Source organism: Agelaius phoeniceus, chromosome 3 (assembly GCF_051311805.1).
Source record: "Agelaius phoeniceus isolate bAgePho1 chromosome 3, bAgePho1.hap1, whole genome shotgun sequence".
Taxonomy (NCBI): domain Eukaryota; kingdom Metazoa; phylum Chordata; class Aves; order Passeriformes; family Icteridae; genus Agelaius; species Agelaius phoeniceus.
The window spans coordinates 17619102-17636099 of record NC_135267.1 but is presented as its reverse complement, the minus strand read 5'-3'; the positions used below and the strand labels follow the sequence as shown (position 1 = coordinate 17636099).

At 36.6% G+C, this 16998-nt stretch overlaps 1 long non-coding RNA gene across 1 annotated transcript; it reads right to left on the bottom strand.

The window, feature by feature from the left end:
- Positions 1 to 4919: 4919 nt before the first annotated feature.
- LOC143693686 (uncharacterized) lies at positions 4920 to 16919 on the bottom strand. The gene is made up of 3 exons (XR_013181620.1): positions 16812 to 16919; positions 14740 to 14848; positions 4920 to 5478 (listed from the first exon to the last, which is right to left on the bottom strand). It is a non-coding gene; the product is annotated as an uncharacterized LOC143693686 (long non-coding RNA).
- Between the last annotated feature and the right edge of the window lie 79 nt (positions 16920 to 16998).

Here is a 16998-nt window from a genome sequence, read left to right as displayed (position 1 = left end):
AGTTCAGGCCTTCTACCTCAGCTCCTATAGCTAACATTGGCTACACTGGTTATTGGCTATTCAGTATTCAGTAATTAATTTGCTAGAATGGTGATGGAATTCAGAGGTGGAAGCACTGAGACACAGTTACTGAGGTTATCTAATGAATAAAGCATGATGAGCAATGACTTAAAAATAAATTATGAAGTTACTGGAAATTTCATTAATTACCTTTGAAAAATACCCAAATCAGTTGCAAGATATGAGATGAGGTCAATTTCTAGAATAGTCTAGAAATAACTGTCTGCATTAACTGTAGAGTTAATTTAAAATAATTCACCTTAAATGATAAGATTTCAAACTTGTAAATTAAAGGGAGGTAAATCTTACAACTAATATTAAAGACACTAATGAAGAATCTTGATGGCCATAACATCTTCAACTCTAATATTTAGGCAATATATAAGTTTTGGAGGGGTGTTTGGTTTTGCTTATTTTAGATGAAGGGGAAAAAATAGCTCTGTAAGAGTCCCAGATATCCTCTTTGTAGTAAGGGCCCAGAAGGTCAAAAATTAAAGCAGTTTTACAGAGTCACAGAATCATTTATGTTGGAAAAGACCCCTGGGACCATCAAGTCTAATCTTTGGCTGCTCATCACCACATCAACTAGACCGTGGCAATAAGTGCCACATGCAGTAATTTCTTGAACATTTCCAGGGACACCGACTCCACAACCTTCCTGGGCAGTCCGTTCCAATGTTTGACAACCCTGTCTATGAAGAAATTCCTCCTGATGTCCAGCCTAACCTTCCCTAGCATAGCTTGAGGCTATGTCCTCTCATCTCTTGCTGGTTGCCTGATAGAAGAGGCTGATCTCCACCTTTCTACACCCTCCTTTCAGGGAGCTTTGAGAGCGATAATGTTACTCCTGAGCCTCCTTTTCTCCAGACTAAGCACACCCAGCTTCCTCAGCTGCTCCTCATAGGGCTGGTGCACCAAACCCTTCAGCAGCTCCACTGCCTTTCTCTGGACATGCTCCAGCCCCTCAATTTCTTTCTTGGTGAGGGGCCCAGAACTGGACACCAGGAACTGGTGAGGTGTGGCCTCACCAATGCTGAGCACAGAGGGCCAGTTCCTGTCCTGGTCCTGCTGGCCACAGTCTTGCTGGTACAGGCCAGGATGCCATTGGCTTTCTTGGACACCTGGGCACACTCTGGCTCATGTTCAGCTGCTGTTTCCCAGTACCCCCAGTCTGCTGGTCCCCTTTCCAGCCAATCTGCCCCCAGCCTGTAGCACTGCAGGGGGCTGTTGTGACCTGAGTGCTGGAGCCAGCACTTGGTGATGGTAAACCTCATACAATGAGCCTTGGCTCATCAATCCAGCCTGTCCAGATGCTTCTGTAGAGCCTTCCTGCTTTCCAGCAGATTAACACTCCTGCCCAACTTGATGTCATGAACAAACTGACTGAGAATTCACTCAGCCCCTTTATACAGCTTATCAATAAAGATATTAAACATGCCTGTTTTCAATACTGAGCCCTAGAGAACACCACTTTGACTGGCCTACTCTGGATTTAACTCCATTCACCACCACCCTTTGGGCCTGGCCATCCAATCATTTTTTAACTGACTTAGTCAAGATTAAAGAACAAAACATACAACTCTTGAGAATAAACTTTTTGCAAGACACCCACCAATCCTAATTTAACTTAACTAAAAACTACTTTGCCTCTACTAAAACAAATAACATTTTTTCAAAATATAGGAAAAAATAGCATATTTTATTATTTTAGCAAGTACATTCTTATTTTGTAACACTTAAAGATATTACCCTCAATGCATGATAACACAGTACATGGACTAATAAACCTATTTGGAGTGAGTGATTTCCTGCTTTGATATACCAGCTATTAGCTAAACATTTCAATTCAAAATAAAAGCCCAAATGTGTTGCTTTCAGCTTAGAATTTAGAAAATAATATCTTTCTGAGAATTAATATCTGGGGTTATTTCTGGATGTCATCTCTTTCTTATTCACCCAAAGAACATTGTACCTACTCTTTGCTTTACTAATGGGTATTTAGAATCCAAAATGAAAATATTAAAAAAGTAAATACTTCTATGAATCATCAAGTCCAGAAAGACCATATTGAGCCCTTTGACAGAGTCCTGGAGTACATGCCTAAATTGAATGAATCACTGTTTATTCCTTAACCCCAATTGTAATATTGCAGGAGAAAGCAGGACTGTAAGGAAATGAGAAAAGAATTCAAATGAAAAAAGTTAAAAAATGGAAAGAGAATAAATCAAGCAAAGATTATGACTTTCTCCTAGAATTCGAAGTGTTAATAAGCACTACTGTTTTCTACTCCTTCTCTGATCCTGAATTTTTCATTCATTGAAGTGATCAGGTTCTCAGTAAATTAGTTATTTTAGTTCTTGATTGTGCATTTGATGAATTAGCAGGTACTTTCTCCCTTACTTATTTTGATAGAATCCTGTGCAATATGGTAGAGTAATATTTGACCCCATATGTAATGATACACTAAATTAAAATAATGAAAAAGGCCAGCTATTGACATGCTCATGGTGAGATATTTTCTAGATGTCTGTGATGTCAATCTGGCTTCTGTCACTGATGCAATATGGTATATGTCTCCTCTGATTTTGCTGCAAATTACTTCAGCTTCTTGTACTGATAAGAGCACTCTGGGGCTTTTTTCTGAGCTATGTTATTTCATACCTTGAGTACAGAAAACTCAAAGAAACTTTCTGCTTTGGAATTTGGGATTGCATTACTTTTTTTCTCTGTTAACAGCTATTGGTTTTTAGTATCATTCAAAACCAGCATTTTAGTTACTTCTGAGTACAGCTATCCTGAGACTGCACAGAAAAAGTGATCTATAATACTAAACAGGCTTAACCACACACAAATAAAAAAAACACACAGCTTGTCTCACTCCTACACTAGCATTCCCTGTCCACATACACCTGCAGATTCATACAGGCATTCTAAAAGTTGCGAATACTGTAGATAGTTTTGAGAAGAAGAAAAAAATTCCAAATATAGCACTCTCTTTCAGAGAGACAATATTAATTTCAGAATTAATGGAGAACATTTACAAAATAGTCATAAATCTTCACATTAGTTATTGATCCACGGGAAGAATCTGTTGCAAATGAAATTCTGATTCCCAGCGAGTTGTAAGACACAGTGCAGAATTCTCTGTCTCCTAGACTAAATGGTTGTGCTTAAATAAATGCAGAACGGGCTGATACAAAATCTTCCATTTGAATTTCTGCACTTGGTTGACTTGATCTTGTGAAAACAATGCAATCTATTTGCACGTGCAGCTGTAATTCATTGTATTTGATGTTTCTTGTCTTTTTAAACCCCAAACACCTCAGTGTTCTTGTATACAGCATTCCAACAGAAAACTTGATTTCACTTAAATATTCCTATCTGCAGTACTATTTTATAAGGTAGTTGTAGACAGACATAAAATTTACTAAGGAGTTTAATTAGGTGGAAATTTTAGATCGAGTAAAGCATTTTTCCTACTGATAAAGGTCTATTTGCCTAAAAAGCGCCCTTGCAAGAGGAAAAAACCCTCACTATTCCTTGCAAGCATATTACAAGTTGAATGTGTTTTCTGTGTTAACTATTCGCAGACGGAGTAAGACATAATCTGAATGGAACACAAGAAAATATATTTTTTGTCATTATGGTAATACAACCATAATTCAGTTATTTAAAAGGTGGCATTGCACTACTGCAGAAGCAGGGCTCTATTTTCTTGATAGGCACTCTAAAAACTTACTCAATTCCAAATTGAAACATTTTGGGAACTTGTTACAGCTAGATCACACCATTTTTTCAGTAAAAAACTAAGCCTTGAATAGTATTACTGAGGGCAATAAAATGTACTATTGTAAGATCAACGAGGTTTGAGATGAGTATATCCTCATAAGCTAAAGAAGACAATCAATATGATAATTAGAGCATGTTAATTACTCTCCACTAGCAACAAAAAATGCAAATTTTATACAGCAGGAGATTAACAGCAGTTACTGCTCAATATTGCATGACTTTTCCATTAAGTATAATAAGAAAAGTTGTTAAATTATAGAAAATAAGAATAATGAAACTGTAATATTAAAGAAGCTTAGGTTTCCAGTCTGGCTATGGAGGGAATTATTAGAAAGTTTGATTTGATACAGAGGATTTGATACTGTCCATACAGGTTAGGCACACTTGTGCAGTACAGCTGGGGAAATCTTTATGCATTGTTTTATTTTTGCAAGGTAAAACAAGATTGGGTATTCTGGCTCAGCTGGAAGCAGTACAATGACCTGTTCTGAATAATAGCTGTATTGGAAAACAGCTCAAAAATGTCATTCCTCTTTTTTTTTTTCTTTTTCTTTTTCTTTTTCTTTTTCTTTTTCTTTTTCTTTTTCTTTTTCTTTTTCTTTTTCTTTTTCTTTTTCTTTTTCTTTTTCGAAAAACAAAGATTGAAGTTGTTTATGATGGAGTGTTTTTGAGAACAAACAAGCCAACAAAGTAAAAAGAGCTAATAAAATTCTGACCCCTGGAATTGTTTAAAACCAAACATTGCAGTCTCTTTTAGACTGAGAACTTACACCAGCACAAGAAAAAAATGGTAGAAGTGAATGACTGGTTTTTAAAGCATATTCTGAGGACTATCAGCAATCTTATTGAAACAGTGACATGGCTTTTACTGTCAACTACCACTGAGCAGCAGATAAAGAAATACTGACTTTTTAATCAGTTAGGTGGGGTTTTTTTTAAAAACATGAGGGACAGTCCTCCATGCCTGTAACAGGCATGTTTTATGAAGCATTAAATCAATTCACAATTTCCCAAAGAGTTCAACAAGCCTTTAATTATGATCATTGACATATCAATTTAGGTTCATGGGACCAAAACATATTCATCATTGACACAATATAAGACAAATGGACATTTTACAAGAGCTTAAAATATGGATACAAAAACATAGCCTTCAATAAATATTTAAAAATTATTTCTTCTGTTTGGCAAAAAAAACCACCCAGCAGACAGTTACATTACAGTTTCTTAAATAATTGGATTTCCTAGTGCCTTAATATTCTCAGGTAGCTATTGGCATTCCAGTAAATTGTAAGATTTAGGACATCTACAGCGCTGTCAGTGTGAGTTGTTTTTAGGGTTTTATGTATGTATTAAGTGTCTTAAAGGCCCATAATCACAGAAGTAATGTTACTGAATTTTTTTAAAGCATTTTCTTGTTTCTAGATTACAACAGAGCCTGTGCTTGCCTTGTGGTTGTTTGCTTTTTTCATGTTATCATGAATAATTGTTTAGGTTGAATAAGAGAGATAAAAATGGGTGGTGTATCTGTTTTGCTTTCAGATGTATTTGTTTGGTTGGGTTGTTTTTCCCTCCTCATCCCTGGGTGTTCCAAGTTTTCCAGAAAAATGGCTCACTTCAGATGGATTCCTGATAAAAGCAGAACAAATCATCATGGTAAATGGGCTGACTTGACCAAAGAGAAGTGAAAACAACAGTAAAGGAATCTGAAAAAAAATCAAAATACCAAAATTAATTAGGACACACATTATAGAAGAAATTATTTAACTATTTGTTGACCTAAACTGTTAAGCAAGAATAATGAAACAAAGACTTTTTATAAACATCAGTTCAGCCAAACTAAAATTTGAAACTAAAATTCTTATGACTGGAATGATGAAGCATTGATATATTATAATTGTATCTACACTGACATGAAAAAAATATGTTTATAACAGACTGATGTAATATACCAAAAAGGGAAATTGATAACAAGTAGTAAAAAGAAACAAAAAAGTCAAGATCTATAACACTCAAGGGAAACAACATGACTAAAATACTTCTGGAGTATAGAAGACCACAAGTAGTGAGCAGATGCTGGTCAGCAGCTAAGCTCCACACAACTGCTGGCTTACTCCCTCACCCCATCAGGATGGGGGAGACAATAGGAAGAGCAAAGGAGAGAAAACTCATGGGTCATAAGGATAGTTTTAGAAGTTAAGAAAAAGAAAAACATAAAAAAAAAAAATAATGGAAGCAAAAGTGATGCAAGGACAATCACTCAAAAACCTCCACAAGAAGACGGACACCCAGCCATCTCTAAGAAATGGTTAAAGTCCCCCAAAAACTCTGCTGAGTTTTTATTGCTGAATATGATATATGTCATAGAATATCCCTTTGGTCAACTCAAATCACCTCTCCTGTCTGAGTTCCCTCCTAAGTCCTTAATGACTCCAGCCTCCTCACTGGGGAGGCCATGTGAGAGACAGAGAAAACCTTGACACTGTGCAAATGCTGCTCAGAAACAGCCAAATCACTGGTGTCTTATCAACACTGTTTAATTCACAAATCCAAAACTATTAGAATATGGCCTGTTAGGAAAAAATAACTCCATCCCAGCCAGAGCCAGTGTAACAACAAAAGCAGAATTTAATAAATATCAAAAGGAAAAACAGTCTTAAAATATTCATTGTTTTTTTACCAGAAGGTAGAGTTTTAAATGTCAATGACAACAGAATTGCAGAAGTTCTATGAAAGGAAAATTTTGGGTCACTTTGGTCAATTTTTTGTATGTCTGGAACCACCATCAAATATCCAGAGGAAAAAGACTACTGATGAGGAAACAGGAAAAATGAACAATGACCTGGATATCAGGACAAACTGTGTACTCAACAAGTGCTCAGAAATGTGAAATATGTTCGTGGAGGGTGGTGCTGGTGCATTGGAAGGCAGGACAGCTACTGAGGGACCAGACTTGCTGAAATTGACTGACAAACTTCAGGAAGTCTAACAAAAGCAAATGCAAAAAAAATGCACATGATAAGGATTAAACCCATGTACAGGTGACCACCTGGGGCTGGTGTACATGACAGACAAGGGAAAGCTGAAAGAACTGGACAGAGAGTGGAGAGAGTGTCAAACCCTGGTGATAATTCAAGTCTTGACTGGACACAGTCCTGTACAACCAGCTCAAAATAGCAATTCCTGCTTTGAATAACCAGAATATTTTTTTTCTAATCAGAATAATCATCTGATCATTTGATTTTGTATCATCTTTATACTCAATTTTTAACTTTGCAGGTAATTTGAAGAATATAGTAAAATCAGATCTGTGCATTTTCCCCTACAAATACAGAAAATTATCCTTATGTAACTAGATATAGCTTAATGAAAAAAAACCAAAAACTATATCACATGAATGTTAACTGTATTATGGTTATCAGGAAAGCATTTTGGTAGAGTAATCTGAAAGCAAACAAGCAAAGATGTATAAAAACATTTCTATAATCTTGGAAGAGTGATAATTTGGAAACTGTATGTTTGATACACAATTACTTGAATTACCTGAGGCACAAACAGTTTGTACTTTTAGATGGCATATCTACTCCATACAAAGACAGAAGAAAACAAAACAAAACAAAACAAAACAAAACAAAACAAAATAGGCTAGACTTGCAAGATAGAACACCTTGCCTCATGTGAAGGACTCTGTGAACAGCATGTAGGGTAGATTTATTGTTTTGAAATGTAAAAAAAAAATCCTACAGCAGTCTGAGAAAAAAGTAGTAGACCAAAAAAACAATGGCATCTCTGGTATAGACTGAGGGGAGTTAGGTTGTATCAATGCTTGATGCAATATCTTTAATTGCTAGTCTATACTTTAAACATCTTTGTGTCTAGAATCCACAGAAATTTCATTCTACTTTAATAATAAACAAAAGTATTGCTCTGAAACAGTTAATCTCTTTGAAATCATTATCTAACAAGTAATTTTCTCCTCTTTTCTCATTTGGGTGTTATTTAACATCTAAAAACAATGTTGCAGCAATATTGGAATCTTGTTCAACATCCATAACTGAAATTATTCAACCACAGAATTATTGGCACAATTTAGAACATTTGTAGATGAATACAAGCTGTTGCTGACTACACAATAGAATTCATGGTTTCTGTTTTGTAACATCATTACATTTCAGGTAGGCAATTCTTCTTAAAAAAATATTATTGTTAAAAAAACCTAAAAAAAATATTTTCCACTAGATATACACTTTAAAGATTAGTACTGTGAGTTCTTTGGCATTGCATCCAGTTATAATTTACCTGTTCATATTGAAAGCATATAGATTGAACTTTAGAGTTAGGTTGTTGTGAGAGACGAGGAAGAACTTGGCTCAAAACATTTTTCAGGCTCATGTGTGGCGAAAGGGTCAAGTGTTGCCCTGACAAGGTGTGCCCTGCTCCACACACCCCACACCCCAGGGGCTGTACCCAGCCCTGCAGTGGGGTCAAACCCAGTCACTGGGAGGCAATGCTCCACATCCTGACCCTGGAGCCCCTAGCCCAGCTCCTGAGTGGCCAACGGACTGGAAGTCCCACATGGGGGAAGGGCCCAGGAAAGCCAAAGGTTACTTAAACCAGAGCATGAGGGACACACAGGTCTTGATCCTACCTCCTCTTGGGCTTTGAACCAGCTAAAACACTACTGCAGCCATGGGTGGTAGCTACATTTGTTCTTTTCTGTATCTCTTCTCTCTTTTTTTCTTCTTCTCAAAGTTTGAGTGACTTAAAACTGGTTGAATTGGAGTTTGCTTACCGAATGCTTTGTGAAATGCTTTATTTTGTTTGAATGTTGCTTTTAACTTTTTCTAAAGTTCCCTTATTTTCTGAAGTTTGCCTTAAAGGTTTTGACCTCTTAAGGAATATCTTGTTGGGTACATAAAAGAATCTCAAGCCTTTTTAGACCCTTGTTGAATAAGCTCTGGGACCTTACAGTTATCCATCCACATTAATCACAATTGTTGTTTTACAGGGTACAGATGAAGTACATAGATTTTGGTAAATCCAACATGCCCCATACAAAAAACTTTTCTTTAGTAAGCGCATCTAGTTTGAATACACTTGAAAAGTACGAATATGAATGACGTTCAGATGCCTTAAGCATACATTTATTATGTGATTTAAAATTCTCTTTAGGAAGATAAAAATAAATTCCAATGAGATTTTATATTGCAAAAACATCATCCTTACTGAATGACTGCTGTTGATTTACCAATTAAAGACTAGGAATACTGTAGCTTGAAAAGAAAATTGTTGAACAGAAAAACGCATATGATAACATTTTGTTACTTTGTAGAGGAGAAGAAAGCATGTTAATATGAGCAATGGCAGGGAAATAAAGACATTTTGAAATTGCATTTCACCAAATAAGACTGAAATAACACTCTTTTTGTTATAAATATACAATTTCTTTATACCTATCAAACACATGCACCTGGAAAAGAAAAGAAGGAAAAAGAGAGAGAGGATAGGAATATGGTTAAGAAGAGGTCTAAGAATGAATACAAATAAAACTTTTAAAGAATAGTCTTTTTTTTTCAGTCAGTGAGAAATAATTTTTCCAAAGATTTTTTTTTTGCTTCCGTTGTACTGCATATTAATGTTTGAGCTTTGGCAGAATTCTCTAAATGTTCAGATCAAACTTCTAAACTTGTAAAATTCTATTTGATATTTGGTTTAAAAGTGTATTTAATTCATGTTTTCTACTGCCATCAGTTTTCTTTTCACAGACGCATACTTAAATATAGCTAGAATTTCAAAACTCTCATAAAACAATACAATGACAGAAATTCTGTTGACAATGAAGAGGAATTGACGTGTGTGTCTATCGAGCCATCACCATAAAGGATTCTAAAAGACATGCAGTAATTCAATATCATACTAGCTGTTAAGAAAGCAAATATAATAATATAATGGTATTACAGTTGTCAATAAATTGGTACTATTTATTTTTAATCTACAATATATTATCATAAATGACAGTTTGGGTACAAGATACTGCTTTTCAGATTTTACTAATATTTCCTGATCAATCCATGGTTCCAATGATTCATTTTCAACTACCTATCTATCATCTGGTGGTTTGCTGTCTTTCTATCTAAAAGTAGGACTTGTATATGAATCATCTTGTATTTATTGTTGTACATGTACATATGCTCCTATTAATAATGGAGGAAAAAGGATTAGTCTCCATTGAAATGGGGTTTATATCACTTTTTTAATATTCAATTAATTTTATTTAAATTCCTAGATTCAAAAAAGGAATACGATAGATATGATGTTTTATAAGACTACAATGACATATAGCCATGAATCCTGACTCTGTCTGCACGTGCAGAATTGTGAGATCTTTCCAGGTCTGGGTAAACATTCTGACCATAGAAGCACAGAACAGTTCAAGTGAGAAGGGAACTCAGGAGATCTCTAACCCAACCTCCTGCTCCAAACAGGATCAGCTATGGAGTCAAACCAGGAATCTCAGGGCTTTATCAATTGAATGTAGAAAAAATCCAGAGTTGGATGCTGCACAGTGTCTCTGGGCAACTTCCTCCACTGCTGGATCATGCTCATGGGAAAAAAAAAAAAAAAAAGAGGTTTTCTTGGTACCCAGTCTGAATAACTGCTGTTTAATTTTAAAACTCTTCTCTTGTCTTTCTGCTGTGTAATGCTATTAACAGCTCATCTACCTTGTCCCATATACATCTGGTGCTTCTCTAACATACCCCCAAAGTGTTTTCTTTCCTGGACAGAACAAGCTCATCTTCTTCACTATTCCCTCACAGGCCAAGTGTTCCAATGCACAAGCACTCTGGTGGCCTCTGCTAAAGTTACTCAAGTATAGCAATATCTTGCTTGTATTGGTGAAAACAGAATATTTTCCAATTGCATTGGAAACAGTAGCCTAGATATGGTCTGTTGAGTGCCTAATAATAAATTAAATAAAACCCACATCTCAATCCTTTGTGTGAGCTGTGTAACATTTGTCTTACAGCTAAATAATCCACAATGATTCTACATAGAATCTCTGAAATGAAAAACAAAAGATTACTTCCTAAAGAGATAGAAAAGCTTCAGGAGTTTTTGAGATCCTCTAATTTAACTTTCAGTTAAGTCTGTAAATTCTTTCCAAAGCCTTAATGTAAACAGACCAAAAATAGGGAAAGAGAGATATGGTTTGACCATACCTAATAAGTTGTCTTCATTCACTTCATGTGTGGAAATCTTCACTTCTGGTGCAGAAAAAACCTAGAGCTAACTCAGGATGTATTCATGTAGATATTCATGTATAAACCTGTCTCAGGATCTTACCTCTATTCTGCAGGCAGACCATTGTCACTTAGTCTCAAAAAAGAACAAGGAATGAATTGTGAAATAGGAATTTAAAGGCTGCTCATGGGATGATGAACTGTATGAACTACAGCTTCAAATGATACTGCTGAAAAGCACTTCCTTCTGTGTGACTAGGTATTACATTTTATGCTCCAAACCTTGTTATATGTAAAAATAGAACACAGTGTGCATATGTGGAACAAATAATTTATTAACCTAATTATAATCTTAACAACTAGATAAAAATACAGACTTTTTTTTGTATTTAAGTTACAGTAATACTGTGAAACTGGGATCATTTTGGGTTTAAGGCTGATGGATTCGATGATCTCAAAGGTCTTTTCCACCACAGTTAATTTTGTGATTCAGTGTGATTCTGTTGGCAATGTCAGAAAAAGTAGTGAGGGTGGCACATGGAGCTGCCAGCATCCTGCCTTCCGAAGAGTGGGAGGGGCATGATGGTGGGTGGAACCTTCGCCTCTGGCCTTGGTTATTCTTGGTTTTATCTTTATAAATGTTCTCATCCATTTGGCATCCTCCTCCTGGTCTGCCAGCTGAAGTTCTTCCAGCCCCATGCACACAAAGGGCTGTGCATTGTCAGGCAGTGACAGGCAGGGGGGTGTCACCCCTTCTGCAGTGGGGGCACCACAGGGCTGGAGCTGGAGCAGGGGAGGCAGCAGCCACTGGCCCCAGCACAGGGGTTAAACCAGCAACACCCAGATCAGGCCATGGCAACACTGAGCCCCCAAAGTGCCAGGTTAGCACACAGCAGGGCCATGCCCTCTACAGACAGACAGCATATTTACTGGGCTACTGAGAAAATTTAATCATGTTGAATATATATACATGTGTCTCCATACTGCTAATCCTTGTTTTTCTGTCAGCTAGGTAATGATTCACAGCTATATTCTCGTAGAAAACAAACAATGAAGTCAACTGTAAATAAACTGTTTTTTCTCTCCTCCTTCACCCTTAATTCCAAACTTTTACTTGATAACTGAAAGACAAAATTTATGTCCTTTCCCAATTGCTGATTAGGGAGCAGAATGTGCTTTACTCTTCCTTTCATTGCAGTATAGTAGCTCTTTAGTTTCCACTGATTACGCCACTTCAATTAAAGTGGTTTGTGCAAAATAAATCAGCAATACAAACAGCTTTATTTTCCCCTGACTGAATAAACCAAATTTGGTCACAAAACTGGAATAATAGAATTAAGTCACTTGCTTGGAATGTTTTTGATGACAATGACATGAAAAGACATCTCTCTCATTTTCATTGTCTGTTGATGCAACATAAATATTATGCCAATACATCTCATTACTGCTTCGTAGAGGAGTTTATTGTAAAGTTTATTTTTTATTTGGTTTGCATATAAAAGTTTAGAAAATATATTTGATTAATCTAAGACCTAGAGAAAGCATGTGATAATTCATATGAATGACTGAAAGAAAAAGATTTAAAAATGTATTTAATTTTCAGTGTATTTCAAATCAATACACTACGAAGCCTGAAAAATATGCTGAGCAGTTGATATTCCTGGGAATATCCTAAGAAAAAAAATATAGAGGAAGGAATGGAATATTAGCATGACATAAAAGCTAAATTATTTAAAGGCTTGGGAATGGTTTAAAGATTAACTGAAAAATATATTTTTTGTCATTGTCAAAATTTTGACTGGTAGGAAATTCCCATTTAGATAGAACTTCCCTCTTTACTTGGGAGGACTAAAAAAATGCATGTGGAAAGATCAGAAACAGAGACTTCTCATTTTTGGTTTTTAAATATTAGACAATTAGACATAGACAAGCCTGTATGTACAAATGCAATGTATCCATGGCTACCAGAGGAGCTGGCTGATGTTGCTGAGGGGCCAACCTTATAATTTTCAAAATAAAATGTAAATTGTGAAAGGTTTCTGATGGCTGGAAAAAGGCAAACACCACATTCATCTTCCAGGAGAAGGATCCAGGTAAAGATCTTATCTCATCTGTTATGGGGCAGATCCTATCAGAAGCTATTTCTCAAGACACAATAGGCAATTTAAATAACTGGAAGCAGCAGCATGAATGTACCAAGGGTAACTCATCCCTGGGCAACCTTACTGCTTTCTGCAACCGTGATTATTACTGATGCTTCACACTTTGACATTAGGAAGGTCTTTGAAAGAGTCCCTCATAGTCTCCTTAGTATTGAAATTTTGAGATATGGTGTGGAGAGGTAGACATCAAGGTACACAGAAAATAGATTGAACTGCTGGACTCAAAGACCAGAAGTTAATGCTGGAAAGAGCAGATGCTGGACTGATGTATGCTGATGTTGAGGCATCATTCAGGAATCAGTCCTGGAAAAAATGCATCTTAATTTCTTTATAACAACCTAGATGGTGGGACAGAGTGTGCTCTCAGCAAATTTGTGAACAACCCCAGAGTATGAAAAGCACATAGAGGGCAGGACTGTTACTACGAGGGACAGGTGGGAGAAATGGGCTAACAGGAACCTCAGGAAGTTCACTAAAAGCAAATGCAAAAGTCTGCACCTGGAGAGGAGTAAGCCCAATTACTAGTACATGCTGGGGGTTGACCAGATGGAGAGCAGCTTTGCAGAAGCTGGTAGGCTCTAAGCAGGTGAAGAGCCAGAGTGCATCCTTGCAGCAGAGGCCAATTGCCTTCTGGGCTGCACAAGCAGGACTGCAGCCAGCAGGCTCAGGGAAATGATCCTCATCCTCAGTTCAACACCAGCAAAACCACAGAATCTGGGCTACCCCTTACAAAACAACATGGACATCCTGGGGGTTGTCCAGCACGGGCCACTGTGTCTGTCATGGGGCTGGAGCACATGATAGACAAGGGAAAGCTGAGAGAACAGACTCAATCTGCAGAAAAGAAGGCTCAGGGAGATCATATTGCTGTCTGCAGCTCCCTGATCTGAGGATACAGAAGTCATAGAGCAACCTCATGGAAATGCCCAGTGATTGGCAAAGGACAGTAGTCAGAACATGGGAAATTCTGGTTAAATGCTAGGATTTTTATACAGTGCAGATAGCCAAACCTTGGAGGAAGTTACCCAGAGAATAGTGCAGTGAGTGTCAAACCCTGGAGGTCTTTAAGCCTTGGAGACATAGTCCTGCACAGCCTGACTGAATTTGTCCTGCCTTGAATAGGATGTTGGACTGAAATACAAGTCCCTCCTGGCCTTAATATTCTTTGATTCGGTGATTCCATGATATTACTTTATTGCTTGTTGAAAACAATAGTTGTTTGATTATTTTGACTGAGATATTCTCAATGGCAAGGAAGTCCAAGTCCATTTCCACAACTAGCCTGCCTGGACTTGGTTTATTTTAACAGCTCCAGAGAGTTACAGCAGATAATCTTTAGATATTAAATAAGTCTCATTTTAGACAAAATTTCAGTTCCACAAAGTATGGGTTAGAACACACATACTTAATAATGGTTTCTGAATTTTCATTTAAGGTTAACACATTGTAGTGAGTAAGAAGCACTGAAACAAAATCCAGAACTGTACCATTTTAGGAAAAAAATATCTTACTAGGCTGAAAAATCACACTTTTGTTGTTTTTTTTCTTGCCTTACAATTCTTTTCTTCATTTTCTAATGCAAATCTAGGAGGAAGCCTGGAGAGGAAAAAAAATAAATCAGAATTTTTTACAGTCTGGCAACTAAGGAATTATCAAGCTAACTGGGAAATATGGGTATCAGCTCTCATAGATATAGGACCATGATCTCCTGTGGTTTAGAGAAACAACCTGCAAAAAGCTTATTCCCTGTGGTTTTTGGTACCTTTTTTTTCCTGGGCAGACAAGAGCCTACATTTAAAATTAAATAATAATTTTTAAAAATAATTACAAAAATTATAAAGGAAAAATGTATTTGAAATATCTATGTAAATTAATTTTGTAATTTTGGAAAATGTGAATAGAAAGACTTAAAAATGTGAGGCAGACGGACAGAAGGCTCTGTCATTTTAGCAAAATCTTTGCTCTTAATAATTAATGTGTCTTAATTTCACTGACAGTATTTAAAGCTGAAATAGAGGCTGGAAAACATAAAAGTGTTATGAAAGTACAGGATGCATATATTTAATGAGGCTCATGCCAAATGATATAGGATATTTTATCATCAGCATGAGAAGAAGTTAAAACCAAAAATATCTTACTCCTCCTGTGAATTAATATCCTGTTTTTGCTCATCAATAATTTATCTGGTTCTTGTGGCTACTACACAGTGTGAGTTCTGTGTCCTAGATCTGAATAAAGTAGAATTTCTGCCCCAGTTTTCACAAAGAATTATGTAATTTCTTGACCAATAGATCTTTAGGCGCATATGGAAACTGTAGCTGGAAGGACTTCACTTTTTAAATTTTACCTTTTTGCTTTGTTTTACAAATTATTGCTCTCTGGAGATGTGTTGCATTCTGACACTTTGGCTTTAACTGTAGAATTGTTAGGAAGTATTGCAGTAATGCCTGTAAAAGCACACATAAGTCAAATGAAATATACTATTATTTCAGGCAGTTTGAGTTCTGGTTGCACTCAAGGAATTAGATGGCTGAGACTGTCAGCTGTTCAAACCTTAGGGGAGGAGAATCAACACTGAGGCCCTTCATAACTTTGTAAATCATAGCAGAAGTGAGCAAAATTATACACAGTGTCATCTGAACACTGATAGCTGAGTGAGTAACTCTCCAGCAAGGAAGTACCAATCTGTTGGGTGACAGGGCAGCACAGGCACAGAAGTTAAGTGTTGGATGCAATTGCAGCTAGGTGAGTTAACAGGCCATATGCTCCTGGAAATTAGGGAGTAAACTTGAAAGGAAGTCTAATGTTTATTCTCCTCAGTAAGTTAGGAGCTTTCAGATATAATATACATCTTTGGAAGGACTTTTTTTTTATCTTTGAGCCAAAACTTTTTGTCAAAAAAATTTAATTTAAATTCATTCCTCTTAGCTTCTGGCACCTTCCTGAGGAGTCTAACCTAGGCACAAAAATGGCATAAGCTATTTCTGGACTTAACAGAATGACACCTCAAGAGAGAAATTTAAATGAGATAAGTTCTGAATCATCCTGTGGAGAGCCTACTTCTCTCCAACAGGTATAGACACAAATATCTGTCTGAAGACTAAAGTGAGGTTGAATAAATCCAGACTTTGTGCTATTTTAAGCAAATGGAGGCTTAAAAGCATTCAGACCAATGTCAAGTTAATTAGGAAGGTACTAGAAGGATTGCTTAAGAGTATAAGCAATGTATTGCCTGTTTAGTTCTGTCTTTCTGGTGCTACACAGTAAAATAGGAATTTAATCTTTCTTTGCAAAAATAAAAAAGAAAAGGAAAAAAAATTTACAATGTGGTCTAACAAGTAATAAAGCAATGTTTCCCTGAGCAGGCAAGCAGAGTAAAAATCTCTCTCACAATGATATGAACTGTGTAGCAAAGCACTTCTACCAGACCAGAAGATGTGGATATGAAAGTACAAAAGATCCCACACTGACTGGCTGGCTGCATTGATTGTTTTATCTGTTCACAGCACTGCTAAGGCTGCTCTAAAGATCAGAGGTACCTAACTTCTATATTACCTACCTGAAAGTTAACCTCTGGAGAGTGATTCCATTCATTCCGAAGTAGTCTCCTGGTCCAACCCTCCCTTACTGAACTACAATTTCTCCAGGCATATTTTGCTCTGCACAAAGAGACCTTGAGAGCAAGATGCACACTCCCATAAGCATCCAGAAAATATTTACTGTCTGATAGATACAGCAGAGAAGCA